This window comes from Bos grunniens, chromosome 1 (genome assembly GCF_055505025.1).
Source record: "Bos grunniens cultivar Pamir isolate PY7600 chromosome 1, Bosgru_T2T1.0, whole genome shotgun sequence".
In the NCBI taxonomy this organism is placed as follows: Eukaryota; Metazoa; Chordata; class Mammalia; order Artiodactyla; family Bovidae; genus Bos; species Bos grunniens.
In genome coordinates this window covers 11070449-11093425 of record NC_141165.1, presented here as the reverse complement: position 1 = coordinate 11093425, position 22977 = coordinate 11070449, and positions in this window count along the sequence as shown.

The window sequence follows — 22977 nt, the reverse complement described above, 5'->3', positions numbered from 1 at the left end:
AATGGGACTTCTCTGGACTATTTCTACAACTTCCTGTGAATGCATTTATTTAAAAATAAAAGGTTTACATTTTAAAATGTAAATTTTTCATGTGTTTGAAACTGCATAAATTATATCACTGTTTTATACTGCAAATTCAAATAAAAATTAGTTTGGTCAATGAATCAGATAAAGCAGTACATTCACCTTATATGGAATTTTTAGAAACCTGAAATTCAGCTCTGAACAGTCACCACTCCAGCCTCAAGGATGACACATGTGACCAGTGTAACACTGAATATTGACATAATTTTTGTCAGCCTTAGAGAATTAAATTTATGATTATTTTCCTGGCATTGTTCTAGAACCCTGAGGGACAATTACCAACTCAGGAAGAATTTATTACCTCAGAAGGTAATTGTGCACTTGAAAATGATGAATCTAATAACTAACAGGAGACACATGGCATCAGAGAGGGCAATTTAGGCTCCCCTGGGCGTGCCAAACTGAGTCCCTGTACATGAGGCCATTTCCACTTTGGATAACAAATAGGTTAGTGCCCAGTGGGAGATGAAATCACACAGCCCCTTCCCCATAACTCTGGCTGCCTGTCATTGCTTTTCAGCGCAGAGCATGCGAGTTAAGCTGCCTGCACCGGGCCACTGAGATCGGCTTTGGTAAGGATGCTGGTGTGATTGGGGTCTCAGGGCTGCAAGGAGATACTCAGACTTCTCTAGAACCTCTCCTACTCATTCTATTCTCCTCTTTCCAAATCTAAACTCATGCTCCCATCTCTTACATCCCCCATTTCAGTTTCTTCTTTGTATTGGTTTTATAAAAAAATTCTTATGATTACATTGTGGTTTTACTACATCAACTTTAAAAATTTCTTTTGTTTATCTTCGTTTTCTATTCTATTAGTAATTCCCCTTTTACTGAATTCTTCTTTTCTCTTAAAATTTCTTCCTGGGCTTCTTTGGTCATTTCCATTTCTCTTCTTTAATTTTTGTTCATCCCCCCCCCCCAAAAAAAAACTCTTCTATATAATTAAGATAATCATGTATACTTGATTATAGATCAAAATATCATGTATTGATTGGGTAACCTTTTTGCCCTTTTTCTTTTGTTATTTTTTTCTTGTCCTTTACACTTTAAGAAAGTGTCTTAACCCCTATTCTATTTTTATTCCTTGTCTCTTTTCTTGGTGGCATTTTCTCTTCAACTTTCATGCATTCGTGTTTTAGAGTTTTTAAGCATATATCCAGTGAGTTTTCCTACCAATGAATATTTCAAGTCATTTCCTTCATTCTTCCTTTTATCTACTTCTGCAATGTATATCACTCTTTTTTCTTTCTGCTACTAATTACAGTATTTCTGCTGTTTCCATGATCTTCTCCACCATCATCTATTTTCAGAAGAGTATTTGTTGTCCTTTTGTTTCTCTTTCCTTTGTCCTTTGGTTTATACTTAATTCTATTATCTTTATCCAATAAGTTTTGCTCATCCTAATACATCTGTATACCAGGATTTGCAGTTATGTTGTGGCAGATATCTTCCTCCTCCATAGCTGTTGTTGTTCAGTTGCTAAGTCATGCCTGACTCTTTGCAACCCCATGGACTGCTACACACCAGGCTTTCCTCCTCCATAGGACTGGTTATTACATTCACTTTATATTAATTGTGAAATGGTCAAATTTTAAAAATATTTTTATTTGTATTTCTTTTTTAAACATTTGAGAAAAATGTATCTGGCCTAAACTCTTGAAGATATTCTCTATATTAATTCCAAAATATTTAATACTTTGTTTGTATAAAATAGATGTTCAGTGCATTTTCTGATAAAATAATGGCATTGTATCAGAAATATCTAAGATCATTTGTAGAAAAGAACATTGTTTTTGTGAAAGACTCTTTTTCCACTTTACTTCCTCCATCATATATCAGGATGAGGAGAATGTGTAGATTGATTTCCAGGAATTCTAATATGTTTCATAGGGACCTCCTGGATCACAATCATTTTATTTAATGATTTAGCTTTATAATGATTTATTTTTATATCTCCTGCTGTTGCTCCTGCTGCTAAGTCGCTTCAGTCGTGTCCAACTCTGTGTGACGCCATAGACGGCAGCCCATCAGGCTCCACCGTCCCTGGGATTTTCCAGGCAAGAACACTGGAGCAGGTTGCCATTTCCTTCTCCAATGCATGAAAGTGAAAAGTGAAAGTGAAGTCGCTCAGTCGTGTCCAGCTCTTCGCGACCCCATGGACTGCAGCCTACCAGGCTCCTCTGTCCATGGGATTTTCCAGGCAAGAGTACTGGAGTGGGGTGCCATTGCCTTCTCCTTGATATCTCCTAGAACAACTATTTAAACATTCTTCTTAAAAATTTCTTTGACTATTCTTGACATTGTGCATGTCATTCTATAGTTGGAATAATAATTTTTCAAAAATAGTTTGGATTCTGTAATATTCGTATATTATTTCTGAAAACTTGTCATCACTAACATATTATAGCTTTGAGTCTTTGAGTATAAGGGATCTTAACATTTATTTAGAGCTTTAATATTTCAAACAGAGTCATATACTTTTTCTCTTAGTGCTCTCACGTCTTTTGTCTTTGTATTTATAGTTGCTTGATATTTCTATGCTATTTAGAGTTCAGTTCAGTTCAGTCGCTTAGTTGTGTCCGACTCTTTGCGATCCCATGAATCGAAGCACACCAGGCCTCCCTGTCCATCACCAACTCCCGGAGTTCACTCAGACTCACGTCCATCGAGTCAGTGATGCCATCCAGCCATCTCATCCTCTGTCATCCCCTTCTCCTCCTGCTCCCAATCCCTCCCAGAATCAGAGTCTTTTCCAATGAGTCAACTCTTCGCATGAGGTGGCCAAAGTACTGGAGTTTCAGCTTTAGCATCATTCCTTCCAAGAAATCCCAGGGCTGATCTCCTTCAGAATGGACTGGTTGGATCTCCTTGCACTCCAAGGGACTCTCAAGAGTCTTCTCCAACACCACAGTTCAAAAGCATCAATTCTTTGGTGCTCAGCTTTCTTCACAGTCCAACTCTCACATCCATACATGACCACAGGAAAAACCATAGCCTTGACTAGACGAACCTTTGTTGGCAAAGTAATGTCTCTGCTTTTCAATATTCTATCTAGGTTGGTCATAACTTTCCTTCCAAGGAGTAAGCGTTTTTTAATTTCATGGCTGCAGTCACCATCTTCAGTGATTTTGGAGCCCCCCAAAATAAAGTCTGACACTGTTTCCACTGTTTCCCCATCTATTTCCCATGAAGTGATGGGACCAGATGCCATGATCTTAGTTTTCTGAATGTTGAGCTTTAAGCCAACTTTTTCACTCTCCTCTTTCACTTTCATCAAGAGGCTTTTGAGTTCCTCTTCACTTTCTGCCATAAGGGTGGTGTCATCTGCATATCTGAGGTTATTGATATTTCTCCCAGCAATCTTGATTCCAGCTTGTGCTTCTTCCAGCCCAGCGTTTCTCATGATGTACTCTGCAAAGAAGTTAAACAAGCAGGGTGACAATATACAGCCTTGAAGTACTCCTTTTCCTATTTGGAACCAGTCTGTTGTTCCATGTCCAGTTCTAACTGTTGCTTCCTGACCTGCACACAGGTTTCTCAAGAGGAAGGTCAGGTGGTCTGGTATTCCCATCTCTTTCAGAATTTTCCACAGTTTATTGTGATCCACACAGTCAAAGGCTTTGTCATAGTCAATAAAGCAGAAATAGATGTTTTTCTGGAACTTTCTTGCTCTTTCAATGATCCAGCGGATGTTGGCAATTTGATCTCTGGTTCCTCTGCCTTTTCTAAAACCAGCTTGAACATCAGGAAATTCACAGTTCATGTATTGCTGAAGCCTGGCTTGGAGAATTTTGAGCATTACCTTACTAGCGTGTGAGATGAGCACAATTGTGCGGTAGTTTGAGGATTCTTTGGCATTGCCTTTCTTTGGGATTGGAATGAAATCTGACCTTTTCCAATCCTGTGGTCACTGCTGAGTTTTCCAAATTTGTTGGCATATTGAGTGCAGCAGTTTCACAGCATCATCTTTCAGGATTTGAAATAGCTCAACTGGAATTCCATCACCTCCACTAGCTTTTTTCCTAGTGATGCTTTCTAAGGCCCACTTGACTTCACATTCCAGGATGTCTGGCTCTAGGTGAGTGATCACACCATCGTGATTATCTTGTGCCGGGAGCTAGCACGGGAGTCCCCACCCATAACAAGGTTATGTGGGAGAGTTCTGGTGGGCAAAGTGAGCCAGAACTCGAGGGGTGCCCGTCTGGGCATGCCTGAACATCTACCCCAAAACCAGAGTCTGTCTATTTTACTGCTTCATGACTTTCACCAACTCCTCTGACATTAATGGGGGGCTATCTCCGACCACCTTTTCTCTGAAGGAAATCAACTTAGAGCTCTGGCTAATTTGCCTCTTGGGCATAATACTGCTAGTACTACTGCTAAGTCACTTCAGTTGTGTCCGACTCTGTGTGACCCCATAGACGGCAGCCCACCAGGCTCCCCCGTCCCTGGGATTCTCCAGGCAAGAACACTGGAGTGGGTTTCCATTTCCTTCTCCAACGCATGAAAGTGAAAAGTGAAAGTGAAAGTGGGCATAATAGGAGTGTTTAAATCCAAACCCCTCAGATGGCTCTCTAACTTGCCTGACAGGTTTACCCGGACTCCTACAGCTATGCATACGATTGTTTACAGTCTCCCAACCGAGAGAGGCACTGGAAGCTTAAGATATTCAAATAGTATAGAGCCTCTCGAAGAGTTAGAAATCGTCAGAATAGAACTAGTAGAAGATTTCATTGTTGAGCCAGTGCTTGCTGCCAAGTTTCCACATCCCCTGTATTGTATCCTTGGAAGTGTATTAATTAATATAGTTGGTGTGTAGAAAGAATAAGTAGTGGCCTTGGTGTTAACAACTTAGACCCTTAAGGTAATAAATTCTTTCCTTTGTTGTAAACCCATTGCACCTTTGCCCTATTGGAATGCAACTTTATCTAACACCTTCGGAGGATGGCGCCAAACTTTAAAATAATTACTCTTAGAGAAAATAAGTCTTATGTTTGACAAACCTTTGTCAGAGTCATAAAATGTTAACATTCCTTCTGGCCAGAAGATGATGCAAATCACCTAAACCATTTGCATACAATAAGTTTGCAGAAAAGAAACCCTGGTTTTGATAAGGATCAAAGACTGCTGACTTTGCATGATTTCATACCCCCTATTAGCCTCTATGTGCAACTTAGGGTATAAAAGCCCCTGTTGAAACTAAAGCTACAGGCCTTGCTCACCGAAGCTTGGTCTCCCCATGTCGTTCTTTCTCTCACTTTCTGGTTGAATTCCCATCTGGAGCGTGGAGGCTCACCAAGCCTACTAATTTTGCCTGGGCTTCTAAGATCTGACCGGGGAGGCCTCAGTGTCTCCTCTCCTTCAGGAGAACGGAAGGATGCCTGCGGCCTATGTAGGTGGTGCGAATTCCTTGTCTTGGAATTTTATTGGTTTTCCACATAAACCAAGTTATTCAGCCTCTTTTCTCCACTGAATTTTCTTACTGAGCTATCCTATTTAACCACTCTTTATATCTCTAATTAATACTTAACTAAGCACTCATTTCACACGCTAGTAAAGTAATGCTCAAAATTCTCCAAGCCAGGCTTCAGCAATATGTGAACCATGAACTTCCAGATGTTCAAGCTGGTTTTATAAAAGGCAGAGGAACCAGAGATCAAATTGCCAACATCCACTGGATCATCAAAAAAGCAAGAGCATTCCAGAAAAACATCTATTTCTGCTTTATTGACTATGCCAAAGCCTTTGACTGTGTGGATCACAATAAACTGTGGAAAATTCTGAAAGAGATGGGGATACCAGACCACCTGACCTTCCTCTTGAGAAACCTGTGTGCAGGTCAGGAAGCAACAGTTAGAACTGGACATAGAACAACAGACTGGTTCCGAATAGGAAAAGGACTACGTCAAGGCTGTATATTGTCACCCTGCTTATTTAACTTATATGCAGAGTACATCATGATAAACTCTGGACTGGAAGAAGCACAAGCTGGAATCAAGATTGCCGGGAGAAATATCAATAACCTCAGATATGCAGATGACACCACCCTTATGGCAGAAAGTGAAGAGGAACTCAAAAGCCTCTTGATGAAAGTGAAAGAGGAGAGTGAAAAAGTTGGCTTAAAGCTCAACATTCAGAAAACTAAGATCATGGCATCCGGTCCCATCACTTCATGGGAAATAGATGGGGAAACAGTGCAAACAGTGTCAGACTTTATTTGCTTGGATTCCAAAATCACTGCAGATGGTGACTGGAGCCATGAAATTAAAAGACGCTTGCTCCTTGGAAGGAAAGTTATGACCAACCTAGATAGCATATTGAAAAGCAGAGACATTACTTTGCCAACAAAGATTCATCTAATCAAGGCTATGGTTTTTCCAGTAGTCATGTATGGATGTGAGAGTTGGACTGTGAAGAAGGCTGAGCACTGAAGAATTGATGCTTTTGAACTGTGGTGTTGGAGAAGACTCTTGAGAGTCCCTTGGACTGCAAGGAGATCCAACCAGTCCATTCTAAAGGAGATCAGCCCTGGGATTTCTCTGGAGGGAATGATACTAAAGCTGAAACTCCAGTACTTTGGCCACCTCATGTGAAGAGTTGACTCATTGGAAAAGACTCTGATTCTGGGAGGGATTGGGGGCAGGAGGAGAAGGGGACGACAGAGGGTGAGATGGCTGGATGGCATCATTGACTCAATGGACATGAATCTGAGTGAACTCCGGGAGTTGGTGATGGACAGGGAGGCCTGGTGTGCTGCGATTCATGGGGTCGCAAAGAGTCAGACACGACTGAGCGACTGATCTGATCTGAAGCTATTGCTATTCTAATTGCCAACGCTGTCCTCCCGAGGGAATCCCTGGATCCAACCGGGGCTGGACCCCGGGAATCTTGGTCATGAAGGTCTTTTTTGTACAGTTCTTCTGTGTATTCCTGCCACCTCCTGTTAATATCTACTGCTTCTGTTAGGTCCATACCATTTCTGTCCTTTATCAAGCCCATCTTTGCATGAAATGTTCCCTTGGTATCTCTCATTTTCTTGAAGAGATCTCTAGTTTTTCCCATTCTGTTGTATTCCTCTATTTCTTTGCATTGGTCGCTGAGGAAGGCTTTCTTATCTCTTCTTGCTATTCTTTGGAACTCTGCATTCAGATGCTTATATCTTTCCTTTTCTCCTTTGCTTTTTGCTTCTCTTCTTTTCACAGCTATTTGTAAGGCCTCCTCAGACAGCCATTTTGCTTTTTTGCATTTCTTTTCCATGGGGATCATCTTGATCCCTGTCTCCTGTACAATGTCATGAACCTCCGTCCATAGTTCATCAGGCACTCTATCTGTCAGATCTAGGCCCTTAAATCTATTTCTCACTTCCACTGTATAATCATAAGGGATTTGATTTAGGTCATACCTGAATGGTCTAGTGGTTTTCCTACTTTCTTCAATTTAAGTTTAAATTTGGCAATAAGAAGTTCATGGTCTGAGCCACAGTCAGCTCCTGGTCTTGTTTTTGTTGACTGTATAGAGCTTCTCCATCTTTGGCTGCAAAGAATATAATCAATCTGATTTCGATGTTGACCATCTGGTGATGTCCATGTGTAGAGTCTATGTCTACCTAGAGCTAATTCTTTCATTTCTTAACTTTCTTTTTAAACTGTTGCCATGGCAGCCCACTCCAGTACTCTTGCCTGGAAAATCCCATGGATGGAGGAGCCTGGTAGGCTGCAGTCCATGGGGTCATGAAGAGTTGGACACAACTGAGTGACTTCACTTTCACTTTTCACTTTCATGCATTGGAGAAGGAAATGGCAACCCACTCCAGTGTTCTTGCCTGGAGAATCCCAGGGACGGCGGAGCCTGGTGGGCTGCCGTCTATGGGGTCGCACAGAGCCGGACATGACTGAAGTGACTTAGCAGCAGGAGCAGCAGCAGCACACGCTAGTAAAGTGATGCTCAAAATTCTCCAAGCCAGGCTTCAGCAATACGTGAACCATAAACTTCCAGATGTTCAAACTGGTTTTATAAAAGGCAGAGGAACCAGAGATCAAATTGCCAACATTTGCTGGATCATCGAAAAACAGGAGAGTTCCAGAAAAACATCTGTTTCTGCTTTATTGACTATTCCAAAGCCTTTGACTGTGTGGATCACAATAAACTATGAAAAATTCTGAAAGAGATGGGAATGCCAGACCACCTGATGTGCCTCTTGAGAAACCTATATGCAGGTCAGGAAGCAACAGTTAGAACTAGACATGGAACAACAGACTGGTTCCAAATAGGAAAAGGAGTACATCAAGGCTGTATATTGTCACCCTGCTTATTTTACTTCTTTGAGGAGTACATCGTGAGAAATGCTGGGCTGGAAGAAGCACAAGCTGGAATCAAGATTGCCGGGAGAAATATCAATAACCTCAGATATGCAGATGACACCACCCTTATGGCAGAAAGTGAAGAGGAACTCAAAAGCCTCTTGATGAAAGTGAAAGAGGAGAGTGAAAAAGTTGGCTTAAAGCTCAACATTCAGAAAACTAAGATCATGGCATCCGGTCCCATCACTTCATGGGAAATAGATGGGGAAACAGTGCAAACAGTGTCAGACTTTATTTGCTTGGATTCCAAAATCACTGCAGATGGTGACTGGAGCCATGAAATTAAAAGACGCTTACTCCTTGGAAGGAAAGTTATGACCAACCTAGATAGCATATTGAAAAGCTGAGGCATTACTTTGCCAACAAAGTTCCGTCTATTCAAGGCTATGTTTTTTCCAGTGGTCACGTATGGATGTGAGAGTTGGACTGTGAAGAAAGCTGATCGCCAAAGAATTGATGCTTTTGAACTGTGGTGTTGGAGAAGACTCTTGAGAGTCCCTTGGAGTGCAAGGAGATCCAACCAGTCTATCCTAAAGGAGATCAGTGCTGGGTGTTCATTGGAAGGACTGATGTTGAAGCTGAAACTCCAATACTTTGGCCACCTCATGTGAAGAGTTGACTCACTGGAAAAGACCCTGATACTGGGAAGGATTGGGGGCAGGATGAGAAGGGGACGACAGAGGATGAGATGGCTGGATGGCATCACTGACTCGATGCACATGAGTTTGAGTAGACTCTGGGAGTTGGTGATGGACAGGGAGGCCTGGTTGCTGCGATGCATGGGGTTGCAAAGAGTCAGACACGACTTAGTGACTGAACTGAACTGAACTGAACTGTATGTTCATAGGGGATTCAGTTTAAGTCATACCTGGCTGGCCTCATGGTTTTCCCCACTTTCTTTAGTTTAAGCCTGAATTCTGCTATGAGATCCTGATGATTTGAGTCGCAGTCAGCTCCAGGTCTTGTTTTTCCTGACTGTGTATAACTTCTCCAGCTTTGCCTACAAAGAATGTAATCAATTTGATTTTAGTATTGGCCATTTGGTGATATTCCACGTGCCTGGTCATAGAAGTAAAGTACCAAACTGTAAAGAACAATATTGCGTAGGAACCTGGGATGTTAGGTCCATGAATCAAGGTAAACTGTCAACTACAAGTAGGCACTTCCCAAGAGCACTGCCAGTGAGTGAACAGCAAAGGCATTTGCCATCTGCCTCTATGGAGACTGAACCCTGTGCAGCTATAACTGTTGACCTGAACACCCCCTGAGGGAGTTTAGGGTGGAGTGAGGCACTCTGTGCTCCAGGGAATCTGGTGGGACAGTCTTTAGATAGTTGGATGTTTTTAGGAACAGATTTTATGATCTCCATCCTTGCATCTCCTCATAACTAGAGAAGCACTAAATCCCTTCATGGTGACATCAGATCCTCACGACTAACAAAAAACCTTTTGTAAAATGAATGCTTCATGGTATTGTACTCCCCCTTCACCAAAACATATATTGACCTTCCCCCACTGCTGCTTTGGAGCAGTTTCTCAGAGCTATAGGAGATGCTGCTTCCTGGGCTGCAGTCCTCATTTTGCCCCAAATAAAACTTAACTTGCAACTCTCAAGCTGTACATCTTTTTTAGTCGACAACTGGAAGTGGTCAAACAGAAGATGGCGAGAGTGAACATAGACATTTCAGGGATCAGTGAACTAAAATGGCCAGAATGGGTGAATTTAATTCAGAAGAAAATTATATCTACTACTTTGGGCAAGAATCCCTTAGAAGAACTGGAGTAGCCCTCATAATCAACAAGAGTCCAAAATGCCATACTACCTGCCTCCTGAGAAACCAGTATGCAGGTCAAGAAGCAACAGTTATAACTGGACATGAAAAAATGGACTGGTTCCAAACTGGGAAAGGAGTACGTCAAAGAGTACGTCAAAGTTGTATATTGTCACCCTGCTTATTTAACTTATATGCAGAGTACATCATGTGAAATGCAAGACTGGATGAAGCACAAAGTGGAATCAAGATTGTTGGGAGAAATATCTATAACCTCAGATATGCAGATGACACCACCCTTATGGCAGAAAGTGAAGAGGAACTAAAGAGCCTCTTGATGGAGGTGAAAGTTCAGTTCAGTTCAGTCACTCAGTGGTGTCCGACTCTTTACGATGCCAGGCCTTGCTGTCGATCACCAACTCCTGGAGTTTACTCAAACTCATGTCCATTGAGTCAGTGATGCCATCCAACCATCTCATCCTCTGTCATCCCCTTCTCCTCCTGCCCTCAATCTTTCCCAGCATCAAGATCTTTTCCAATGAGTCAGCTCTCGCATCAAGTGGCCAAAGTACTGGAGTTTCAGCTTCAACATCAGTCCTTCCAATGAACACCCAGGACTGATCTCCTTTAGGATGGACTGGTTGGATCTCCTTGCAGTCCAAGGGACTCTCAAGAGTCTTCTCCAACACCACAGTTCAAAAGCATCAATTCTTCTGCTCTAAGCTTTCTTTATGGTCCAACTCTCACATCCATACATGACCACTGGAAAAACCATAGCCTTGACTAGACAGACCTTTGTTGGCAAAGTGATGTCTCTGCTTTTTAATATGCTGTCTAGGTTGGTCATAACTTTCTTTCCAAGGAGTAAGTGTCTTAATTGATGTTCAAGCTGGTTTCAGGCAGAGGAACCAGAGATCAAATTGTCAACATCTGCTGGATCATCGAAAAAGCAAGAGAGTTCCAGAAAAACATCTATTTATGCTTTATTGACTATGCCAAAGCCTTAGACTGTGTGGATCCCAATAAACTGTGGAAAATTCTGAAAGAGATGGGAATACAAAACTTAACTTACAAATCGAGTCTGAATCTGGAAGTTTGTCCATTCCTTGTCTCAACTGCCAAGCCCTGGGGGCAGCTGGCTCTGCTTCAGGGAATCTTGAAGGAAAGAATCTCAGGACAACAAATGGCCCCAGCAGCTTCTAGGGTCTTGTCCCTATATTCCCTGATTGGGGCCAGTGAGCCACGAGCAGCAAGGCTTTTGGCAGGCTAAGCCAAATTTTTACCGAGTCTAAGTTCGCTCTGATCACCGCACGGCAGGCCAATGGATTCCTTGAGAGATGAGGTGTTGAGCCACGGAAGAGACTTTAATTGGGCAGCCAGCTGACTGAGAAGTCAGGCTAGTGCCCTAAAATAACCATTTTGTCAGGGCCTCGTTGTCAGGTCCTTTATGGATCAGAGATGGTGGGGAGGGGGGTAATAAAGAAAAAAGACTATTCAATCCTTGAAAATGTCCCCTAGAATGGCAAGCCTCAGGAGGGGAATGTGTTAGTTTCACTTCCTACAGTCCTTCACAGGTAGGCGGCTCAGGTCGCAGGCCATTATGTATGCTTACTGTTACAAAAAGGGTTAAACTCACAGAAGCAGATCCAGTGTAAATTTAAAATTAACCCTTCCAGGTTATACTTCCAACAGCAAAGACACACAACCAGAAAAATCTCCAACGAGAGGTTAAAGCTGGAACAAGATGTGGTATATGTATACAGTAGGCTATTTCTTACTCATTAAAAACGGCTACTGAAATTAGGGAATTAAGACAGGAATTAGCTGCAGGGACAGACCTTGAAGGATCATAGGCAAAGGGAAGTCAGTCAGGCAGAGGAAGACTATGGTGTAGGATGTACCTTCCCAGCAGAATAAAATAGACATACAAGGCAAAAAATTTACAATCCAAAAAGAGACTCAGAGAATTCAAAGACAGACAAAGGGTTCCAGAAAAAAAAATATGTGAATGGCCTTGAATGAATTAGGAAGTCCTTACCCCCATGTGAATCTGTAATAGATAATCCACAAGGAATATTCTTTTCTCTCCTTCTATCCTTCCTTCCTTGCACAGATACACAGAAATCTGTAACTCTAAGAGATAATCCACAATAATTATCTCCTAAGTTTTTTCTATGTATACACAGAAAAGTATAACTGAGATAGATAATTCAGAAGGACCTGATGTTCAGCAATCTTCTTATCCTTCTATGGCAAAAAAAAAAAAATAATAATAGAGATACCCCACCCCATAAATACTATGCCTGAATCAGGAGGCTATAACTCTGACAACAACCTTGTGATTGCAAATTGAGTGTACTGCACTGCAGCATCAACAAGATGGTGATAAAAGGAGAGACGAGCAGTGTCTACTCTTTTATCTCTGACCTCCCTGACTTGGGATGCTATCATGTCCCTGGAGCCTGGACAGGCTTGGGTCTCACTGCTGCACTCGGGGTGGTTGACAGAGCCTGGCAGGGAGCCCTTGGTTGACCCTTTTAAAGGTCTCCTTTCTCCTATGTTCTGGCTGGGACCAGAGTCCCGCGTGGCATCAAGGCCTCGAGGGATTTGAAGGCAAGGTTCAGCCAGCATCGACCTCTCCTGGGGCTGGGGGTCCCAGCTCAAGCCTCGTTCCTGAGGGTGCAGCCTCCACCTCTCCTGGGGCTGGGAGGTCCCAGCTCAAGCCTCGTTCCTGAGGGTGCAGCCTCCTGGCACTAACACCTAAGCCCCCTCGGCAGTGTCCTGTGGCCCTGGAAAGATTCTCCAGGGCTGGCCGTTTGTGTGAGCTTTAGGGGGAAAAATTACTGAGACTCAAGCCCTTTCGGGTTAGTTCAGGCACACTCCTCCCTATTCACTGCCCAAGAAGCAAACTTTCCCTAAGGTTATGGTTACCCCAGGAACCAAAGGTAGGCTGAATAATACTGCTGCCTTTTGGGCATTTTCTGTAACTACAACATTTTCTCCGCTGTTAACTGGCAACTCAGATCACTAGGGCTGGATTTCTGTTAATGACAGAAATTAACATTACCTGCCTCAGGAAATATCTTGGGGCGGGCAATGGAGAAATAAATTTCAAACAGTAACGCAGTTGTCAGAGGCAAATTCTCCTGACCACTTTTTAGGGAGAAAAAAAAAGTCAAAACAAAATCAAACCTCCACAACAGGACAAGATACTAAGGATCCCTAATTTCTGGAGGAGTGCCATTCAAAACTACAACGGCAAATCAAATGCCACCGGTCACAGTGGTCACCATCACCAATCTACAAACAATAAATGCAGGAGAGAGCCTGGAGGAAAAAGAATCCCCTTAAACCGTCTCTGGGAATATACATTGGCAACAGTCAGTATAATGGACAGTTTCTGAATGCCTCAAGAAAAAACTCTCAGAGAGATTAAAGCTGGGATCTGACATTCCCACACCTGAGCCTATATCATGAGGAAACCATTGTTCAAAAGGCACTGACACTCCAACAAAGCTTCAGCCCTGCTTCCAATAGCTGAGACACACTACCCCAAAATCTCCAATGAGGGGTTAAAGCTGAAATAAGGTGTGGTACATATACACAGTAGACCATTCATCACTCATAAAACACCATCCCTGAAGTTAGGTAATTATGACAGTAGTAGCCACAGGGATGGTCCTTGACGGATCATACACTAAAATAAGTCTGTCAGGGAAAGGAAGGCCATGGTATATGAGGTACCTTCCAGGCAAAATAAAAGTAGACATACAAGGCAACAAGCTTACAACCCAAAGAGAGACTCTGAGAATCCAAAGTCAAATGAAGGGTTCCAGAGAAATGTAAGTGACGGCCCAGGTATGAATTAGGATGTCCCTGCCTACATACACAAGAAATCTGTAATGTAATAGATAATCTACAGTGATTATCCCCTTCCTTCCTTTCTACCTTCCGTATATAGACAGCAATCTGTATCTCTAAAGACAGAAATCTGTATCTCTAAGAGATAATCCATAAAAATTATCTCTTAACTTCCTTATTTATGTACACAGAAAAGTGTATCTGAGATCTATAATTCACAAAGACCTGATGCTTGGCACTCTTCTTGACCTTCTATGGTAAAAAAAATTCAAAAATGCAAAAGAGATACACCATGGATATGTTATACCTGAATCGGGCGGCTGTACGCTGAGGACAAGCACAATACTGCAAATCCACTCTTCTCCAACATAGCACGGTAATATGTCAAAGAAAAAGAAAAGCAATGCCTGCTTTATTCCCTCCGATCTCCCTGACTTGGGATGTGATCCATCCTGGAGTCTGTGCAGGCTTGGGTCTCAAGGCTAGACTGTTATGTTTCTGAGACAGCCTGGTAGGGTGTTCGTTGAGCCCTTTTTAAGCCTATACAGTCCGCTGTGCTCTGGTTGGGACCAGAGACTCGAGTGGGATCAAGTCCTCGAAGACTCTGGGGGCAATAGTCACCTAACCTCCACGTCTCCTGGTGCTGGAGTTCCCAACTCAAGCCTCCTTCCTGAGAGTGCAAACTCCTAGGCACTGAAGCACAGCCAGCAAGGTGCTGTGGCTCCTGTTGGGATTAGTCTGGAAGCCATTGTGTGTGTGTGTGATGCTTTAGGGGGAATAAGTAGACATAAGTCTTGAAATGTTCGCTCTGGTACATTCCACTCTGTTTCACAACCCAGGAAGCCAACTTTCCCTATGCTGTTTGCTCCAAGAACCAGAGCGGTCATCAAAGAGTGCTGCCACCTTGTGGACATTTCCTGTAACTACAACTTGACCAAAGGCCCCTCCCATTCACAAGGGGGCAGGTGTGCTGTCAATGTGCCTCAAGGAAGGTCCTGGAGTAAATACTAGAGAAATAAATTGCAAACACACCCAGCTTGCAAGATGCCAATTGAAACACAAAATTTCCACACATTTATGAAAGAAAAAATACTCTAACCAACGTAAGACAAGATGCTCAGCATTCATAATTGTTGCAGGAGGAATGCTAATCAAAACGACGACAAGAAATCAAATCCCACCAGTCAGAATGGCCATTCTTTTTTTTTCACTTTCCAAAAATATTTTATTGAAACTTAATTGATTTATAATCTATTAGTTTCAGGCATTGGAGAAGGCAATGGCACCCCACTCCAGTACTCTTGCCTGGAAAATCCCATGGACAGAGGAGCCTGGTGGGCTGCAGTCCATGGGGTCGCTAAAAGTCGGACACGACTGAGTGACTTCACTTTCACTTTTCACTTTCATGCATTGGAGAAGGAAATGGCAACCCAGTCCAGTTTCTTGCCTGGAGAATCCCAGGGATGGGGGATCCTGGTGGGCTGCCGTCTATGGGGTCGCACAGAGTCAGACACGACTGAAGCAGCAGCAGCAGTTTCAGGCATATAGGAAAGTGATTCAGTTATATATGTAACACAATAAAATAAATACAGAGAAGAAAGAACAAACTCACTTTGTTTATTCTAAATACTAAGTTTGGCAGTAAATCAGGAGAATATTTTACCAAGACCAAATTAATTTTACTTTGGGGATATATGGATGATTTGACTAGAAAATTAGTGATAAAGCATATTACATTGGTAAGTTAAAGAAAGAAAATGGAATATTTAAAATTTCTTTTTTTTAAATTTATTTTAATTGGAGGCTAATTACTTTACAATATTGTGGTGGTTTTTGCCATACATTCACATGAATCAGCCATGGGTGTACCTGTGTTCCCCATCCTGACCCCCCCTCTCTCCTCCCTCCCCATCCCATCCCTCTGGGTCATCCCAGTGCACCAGCCCTGAGCACCCTGTCTCATGCATTGAACCTGGACTGGCGATCTGTTTCACATATGATAATATACATGTTTCAATGCTATTCTCAAATCACCCCACCCTCGGCTTCTCCCACAGAGTCCAAAAGTCTATTCTTTACATCTGTGTCTCTTTTGCTGTCATGCATATAGTGTCATCATTACCATCTTTCCATATTCCATATATCTGCGTTAATATACTGTATTGGTGTTTTTCTTTCTAACTTACTTTGCTCTGTATAATAGGCTCCAGTTTCATCCACCTCATTAGAACTGATTCAAATGCATTCTTTTTAATAGCTGAGTAATATTCCATTGTATATATGCACCACAGCTTTCTTATCCATTTGTCTGCTGATAGACATCTAGGTTGCTTCCATGTCCTGGCTATTGTAAACAGTGCTGTGATGAACATTGGGGTACACGTGTCTCTTTCAATTCTGGTTTCCTCAGTGTGATTGCCCAGCAGTGGGATTGCTGGGTCGTATGGCAGTTTTATTTCCAGTTTTTAAAGAAATCTCCACTCTGTTCTCCATAGTGGCTGTACTAGTTTGCATTCCCACCAACAGTGTAAGAGGGTTCCTTTTTCTCCACACCCTCTTCAGCATTTATTGTTTGTAGACTTTTTGATAGCAGCCACAGAATGGCCATTCTCACAAGTCAATATATGTTTGAGAACCCTCCCACATGGTCAGCGGAAGGAAAACTGGCAACAGCCACTAGAACTGACAGCCTCTGCACGGCAGGAAAAAAAATCAATAGAGCTAAACCTGGGATCTGACATTCCCACATCTCAGCCTATATCCTGAGAAACCCATTATTCAAAAAGTCACATGCACCCCAACATTCACTTCAACACTACTTCCAAAAGCCAAGACACAGACCATGTGAAACATCCACTGACAGATTAAAGCTTAAAAAAGACCTCATACTTATAGACCATGGACTATTATTCAGCAATGGAAAACTGGAACTGAAATTATGAAGTTATTCCACTTGTAGCCATAGAAATGAATGCTGGAGGATCACATACTAATGAAATCAGCCGGACAGAGGAAGACAAGAGCATTTGTTGTCTCTTCTAGACAAAATTTAAAAAGAGATACAAGGGGACTAAATTATAAGACAAAAAAACTGATTTTGAGAATTCAAACACAAGAATTTTAAAAAATAAATAAAAAAGGAAAGGCCAGGATTAATTAGGAGGTTGGGAATAACACATCCACAGAAATTTGTGTCTATACTAGATACTCCACAAGGACCTGATGATCAGCTCAGGGAACTATGTTGACCTTCTGCAAAAACCTCTATGGCAAAATAATACAAATAGAGCAGATATGCTGTATGTATATGTCATAAATGAATCAGGCAGCTGTACTGGGATGACAAACAGAAAACTGCAAAATTGATATACTCCAACATAGCACAGTAATCCAAGTCTATGCCCCAACCAGTAACACTGAAGAAGCTGAAGTTGAACGGTTCTATGAAGACCTACAAGACCTTTTAGAACTAACAACCAAAAAAGATGTCCTTTTCATTATAGGGGACTGGAATGCAAAAGTAGGAAGTCAAGAAACACCTGGAGTAACAGGCAAATTTGGCCTTGGAATACGGAATGAAGCAGGGCAAAGACTAATAGAGTTTTGCCAAGAAAATGCACTGGTCATAACAAACACCCTCTTCCAACAACATAAGAGAAGACTCTACACATGAACATCACCAGATGGTCAATACCAAAATCAGATTGATTATATTCTTTGCAGCCAAAGATGGAGAAGCTCTGTACAGTCAGCAAAAACAAGACCAGGAGCTGACTGTAGCTCAGATCTAGAACTCCTTATTGCCAAATTCAGACTTAAATTGAAGAAAGTAGGGAAAACCACTAGACCATTCAGGTATGACCTAAATCAAATCCCTTATGATTATACAGTGGAAGTGAGAAATAGATTTAAGGGCCTAGATCTGATAGATAGAGTGCCTGATGAACTATGGAATGAGGTTCGTGACATTGTACAGGAGACAGGGATCAAGATGATCCCCATGGAAAAGAAATGCAAAAAAGCAAAATGGCTGTCTGGGGAGGTCTTACAAATAGCTGTGAAAAGAAGAGAAGCAAAAAGCAAAGGAGAAAAGGAAAGATATAAGCATCTGAATGCAGAGTTCCAAAGAATAGCAAGAAGAGATAAGAAAGCCTTCCTCAGCAATCAGTGCAAAGAAATAGAGGAAAACAACAGACTGGGAAAGACTAGAGATCTCTTCAAGAAAATGAGAGATACCAAGGGAACATTTCATCCAAAGATGGGCTTGATAAAGGACAGAAATGGTATGGACCTAACAGAAGCAGAAGATATTAAGAAAAGATGGCAAGAATACACAGAAGAACTGTACAAAAAAGATCTTCACAACCCAGATAATCATGATGCTGTGATCACTCACCTAGAGCCAGACATCCTGGAATGTGAAGTCAAGTGGGCCTTAGAAAGCATCACTATGAACAAAGCTAGTGGAGGTGATGGAATTCCAGTTGAGCTATTCCAAATCCTGAAAGATGATGCTGTGAAAGTGCTGCACTCAATATGCCAGCAAATTTGGAAAACTCAGCAGTGGCCACAGGACTGGAAAAGGTGTTTTCATTCCAATCCCAAAGAAAGACAATGCCAAAGAATGCTCAAACTACCGCACAATTGCACATATCTCACACGCTAGTAAAGTAATGCTCAAAATTCTCCAAGCCAGGCTTCAGCAATATGTGAACCGTGAATTTCCTGATGTTCAAGCTAGTTTTAGAAAAGGCAGAGGAACCAGAGATCAAATTGCCAGCATTTGCTGGATCATGGAAAAAGCAAGAGAGTTCCAGAAAAACATCTATTTCTGCTTTATTGACTATGCCAAAGCCTTTGACTGTGTGGATCACAATAAACTGATACACATGTATACCTGTGGTGGATTCATTTCGATATTTGGCAAAACCAATACAATAGTGTAAAGTTTAAAAATAAAATAAAATTAAAATTAAAAAAAAGAAAATTCTGAAAGAGACGGGAATACCTGACCACCTGACCTGCCTCTTGAGAAATTTGTATGCAGGTCAGGAAGCAACAGTAAGAACTGGACATGGAACAACAGACTGGTTCCAAATAGGAAAAGAAGTACGTCAAGGCTGTATATTGTCACCCTGCTTATTTAACTTATATGCAGAGTACATCATGAGAAACGCTGGACTGGAAGAAACGCAAACTGGAATCAAGATTGCCGGGAGAAATATCAATAACCTCAGATATGCAGATGACACCACCCTTATGGCAGAAAGTGAAGAGGAACTCAAAAACCTCTTGATGAAAGTGAAAGTGGAGAGTGAAAAAGTTGGCTTAAAGCTCAACATTCAGAAAACGAAGATCATGGCATCTGGTCCCATCCCTTCATGGGAAATAGATGGGGAAACAGTGGAAACAGTGTCAGCCTTTATTTGCTTGGGCTCCAAAATCACTGCAGATGGTGACTGCAGCCATGAAATTAAAAGACGCTTACTCCTTGGAAGGAAAGTTATGATCAACCTAGATAGCATATTCAAAAGCAGAGACATTACTTTGCCAACAAAGGTCCGTCTAGTCAAGGCTGTGGTTTTTCCTGTGGTCATGTATAGATGTGAGAGTTGGACTGTGAAGAAGGCTGAGCACCAAAGAATTGATGCTTTTGAACTGTGGTGTTGGAGAAGACTCTTGAGAGTCCCTTGGACTGCAAGGAGATCCAACCAGTCCATTCTGAAGGAGATCAGCCCTGGGATTTCTCTGGAGGGAATGATGCTAAAGCTGAAACTCCAGTACTTTGGCCACCTCATGCGAAGAGTTGACTCATTGGAAAAGACTCTGATGCCGGGAGGGATTGGGGGCAGGAGGAGAAGGGGACGACAGAGGATGAGATGGCTGGATGGCATCACTGACTCGGTGGACATGAGTTTGAGTGAACTCCGGGAGTTGGTGATGGACAGGGAGGCCTGGTGTGCTGCGATTCATGGGGTCACAAAGAGTTGGACACGACTGAGCGACTGAACGGAACTGTACTGAGCATAGCACAGGCATGAAATGAAAGAAAAGAAAAGCGTTGCCTTGTTTATTCCCTCCAACCTTCCTGACTTGCACTGAAATTCTGTCCCTGGAGCCTGAGCAGGCTTGGGTCCCACTGCTGGATTAGGGTGGAGTTGACGGCTGAGCAACGAGCCCTTAATTGAGACCCCCCTCTTAAACCTCTTCTTTCTGGTCTCCCTGACTGAGACCAGAGTCCCTAGAGCTCCCAAAGATGTGGACCCAACCCCTCTATCTTCCAGGACCTTGGAAATGTTACCGAGACCCCAGGACCTCTGGTGCTGGGGTGCCCAGCTCAAGCTTCCTTCTTGAGAGTACAGCCTCCTAGGCCCCTCAGCAGGGTGCTGTGGCCTGGGTTGGAATGAGTGTGGAGGGGAGGGGTGAAGATTTAGGGGTAAGAAGTGAGACCCAATCCCTTAAATTGTTGTTCAGGCACATTCCACTCCAATTCACAGCCCAGGAAGCCAAGTTGCCCTAAGGCTCTGGTTGTCCAAGGAGCCAGAGGTGGTCAGGGGAAAGTGCTGCCATCTTGTGGACACTTTCTGTAACTACAGTTTCACCTCTGGCGCTTTCTGGCACCTCTCTTTCTCAAGCGTTGCTGCTGCTGCTGAATCGCTTCAGTGTGTCCGACTCTGCGCGACCCCATAGATGGCAGCCTACCAGGCTCCCCCGTCCCTGGGATTCTCCAGGCAAGAACACTGGAGTGGGTTGCTATTTCCTTCTCCAATGCATGAAAATGAACAGTGAAAGTGAAGTTGCTCAGTCGTGTCCAACTCAGCGACCCCATGGACTGCAGCCCACCAGGCTCCTCCATCCATGGGATTTTCTAGGCAAGAGTACTGGAGTGGGTCGCCATTGTCTTCTCCAGTTCTCAAGCGTTGGGGGTCTGTTAATGACAGATGTTCTCAGGACATGTCCTGGGGCAGGAACGGCAGAAATAAATTCCAAACACAACCGGCTTTCTGGAAGTCAACCGCCACAGGTAAATTTTCCTCACAGCGTTCACGGAAAAAACAAAGACCCAAACCTCCACCACAGGACAAGATGCTCAGCATCCCTAATTACTGCAGGAATGCCCATCAAAATGAAAACAAGAAATTAAGTCCCATCAGTGCCATCAGAGCATCCTCAGGAGAGCCCGAGGAAAGGGAGCGCCCCCACCGTAGGTGGGACGGCGCAATGACCACACCCAGTGTAATCGACAGGCTCGGAATGCCTGGAAATACACTGCCAAGAGAGGCTGAGTCTAGGATCTGACACTCCCACATCCGGGCCTAGATCCCGAGAAATCATCGCTCAAAAAGGCACACGCGCCCCAACTAGCACTGCAACACTACTCACAACAGCCGGCACAGACAGACAGCAAAATCTTCACCGACAAGTTAAGCTTAAACAGAATGTGCTACATATACGTGATGGACTATTAGCCATAAAAACCAAAACTGAAGTAAGAAAATTATGCCACTGGTAGCCACAGGGGAAGAAGGATCAGTCCCTAAAGGAACTCAGCCAGACAAAGGCAGGCAATAACAAAAGATGTCCCTTCTAGACAAAATTTTTAAAAAGTGAAATGAAAGAATTTACAACCTGAAGACAGACTCTGAGATTTAAAATTCAAGCCAAGAGTTCAAGAAAAAAGCGAAGGGCCTAGGTTGAATTAGGAGGTTGGGACTAATTTAGACACAGAAATCTGTATCTGTAATAATAATCCACAAGCATTATCAGCTTCCTTCCTTCCTCCCTTTCACATACACACAGAAATCTCTCTCACCTATACACAGAAACATGCATCTCTAAGAGATACTCCACATAGGCTATTTTCTTCCTTCCTTCCTCATATACACAGAACCCTGTATGTGAGGTAGATAACCCACAAGGACCAGATGCTCAGCACATTGCTCGGCCTTCTGCAATGAACTCTATGGCAAAAGAACCCCCCAAAGACTAGCTACACTCCATGGATACGTGATCCCTGAATCAGCCGATGGGCACAGGGTGGCAGATAGACTGTATTTTTACACAGCATTGGCATGAAGTCAAAGGAAAGGAGAGAAAATCATTGCCAACTTTATTCCTTCCAACCTTCCTCATTTGGGCTTCTGTGGCATCCCAGGAGCCTGAGTAGGCTCGAGTTCCAAGGCTGGACTGGAGTGGGATCCAGACAGCCTGGCAGGGTGCCCTTCATTGGGCCCCTTTTTAGTTGTTATTATTTCTGAGCCCATTTGAAAATCACCACTGTCTGCTTGTCTCGGCTGGGACCAGAGTCCCAAGTGCGATCAAAGCCTGGAGGCTCATGGAGGCAATAGTCACCTAGCCCGCGCATCTCCTGGTGCTGGGGTTCCCAGCTCAAGACTCCTTCCTGAGAGTGCAGCCTTCAGCACCTAAGTACCCTCAGCTGGATGCTGTGGCCCCGGCTGGGATCAGTCTGGGGGTCAGGTGTGTGAAACTTTAGGGGGAAGAAGCAGTGAGACACAAGGCTGCAGGTATTTTGCTCTGGCACATTCCACTCCAATTCACAGCCCAGGAACCCCACTTTCCCTAAGGCTCTGGTTGTCTGAGAAACCAGAGGCAGGCAGGGAAAAGTGCTGCCGCCACCTTGTGGAGACTTCCTGTAATGACAACCGCACCACCTGTGCTTACTGGCACTTCTACTTCGAATGTCCTTGTTCAGTTGCTCAGTCGTGTCCAACTCTTTGCGACCCCAAGAACTGCAGTATGCCAGGCTTCCCTGTCCTTCACCATCTCCCGGAGCTTGCTCAAACTCATGTCCATTGAGTCAGTGATGCCATCCAACCATCTCATCCTCTCTCGTCCTTCTCCTCCTGCCTTTAATCTTCTGCAGCATCAGGGACTTTTCCA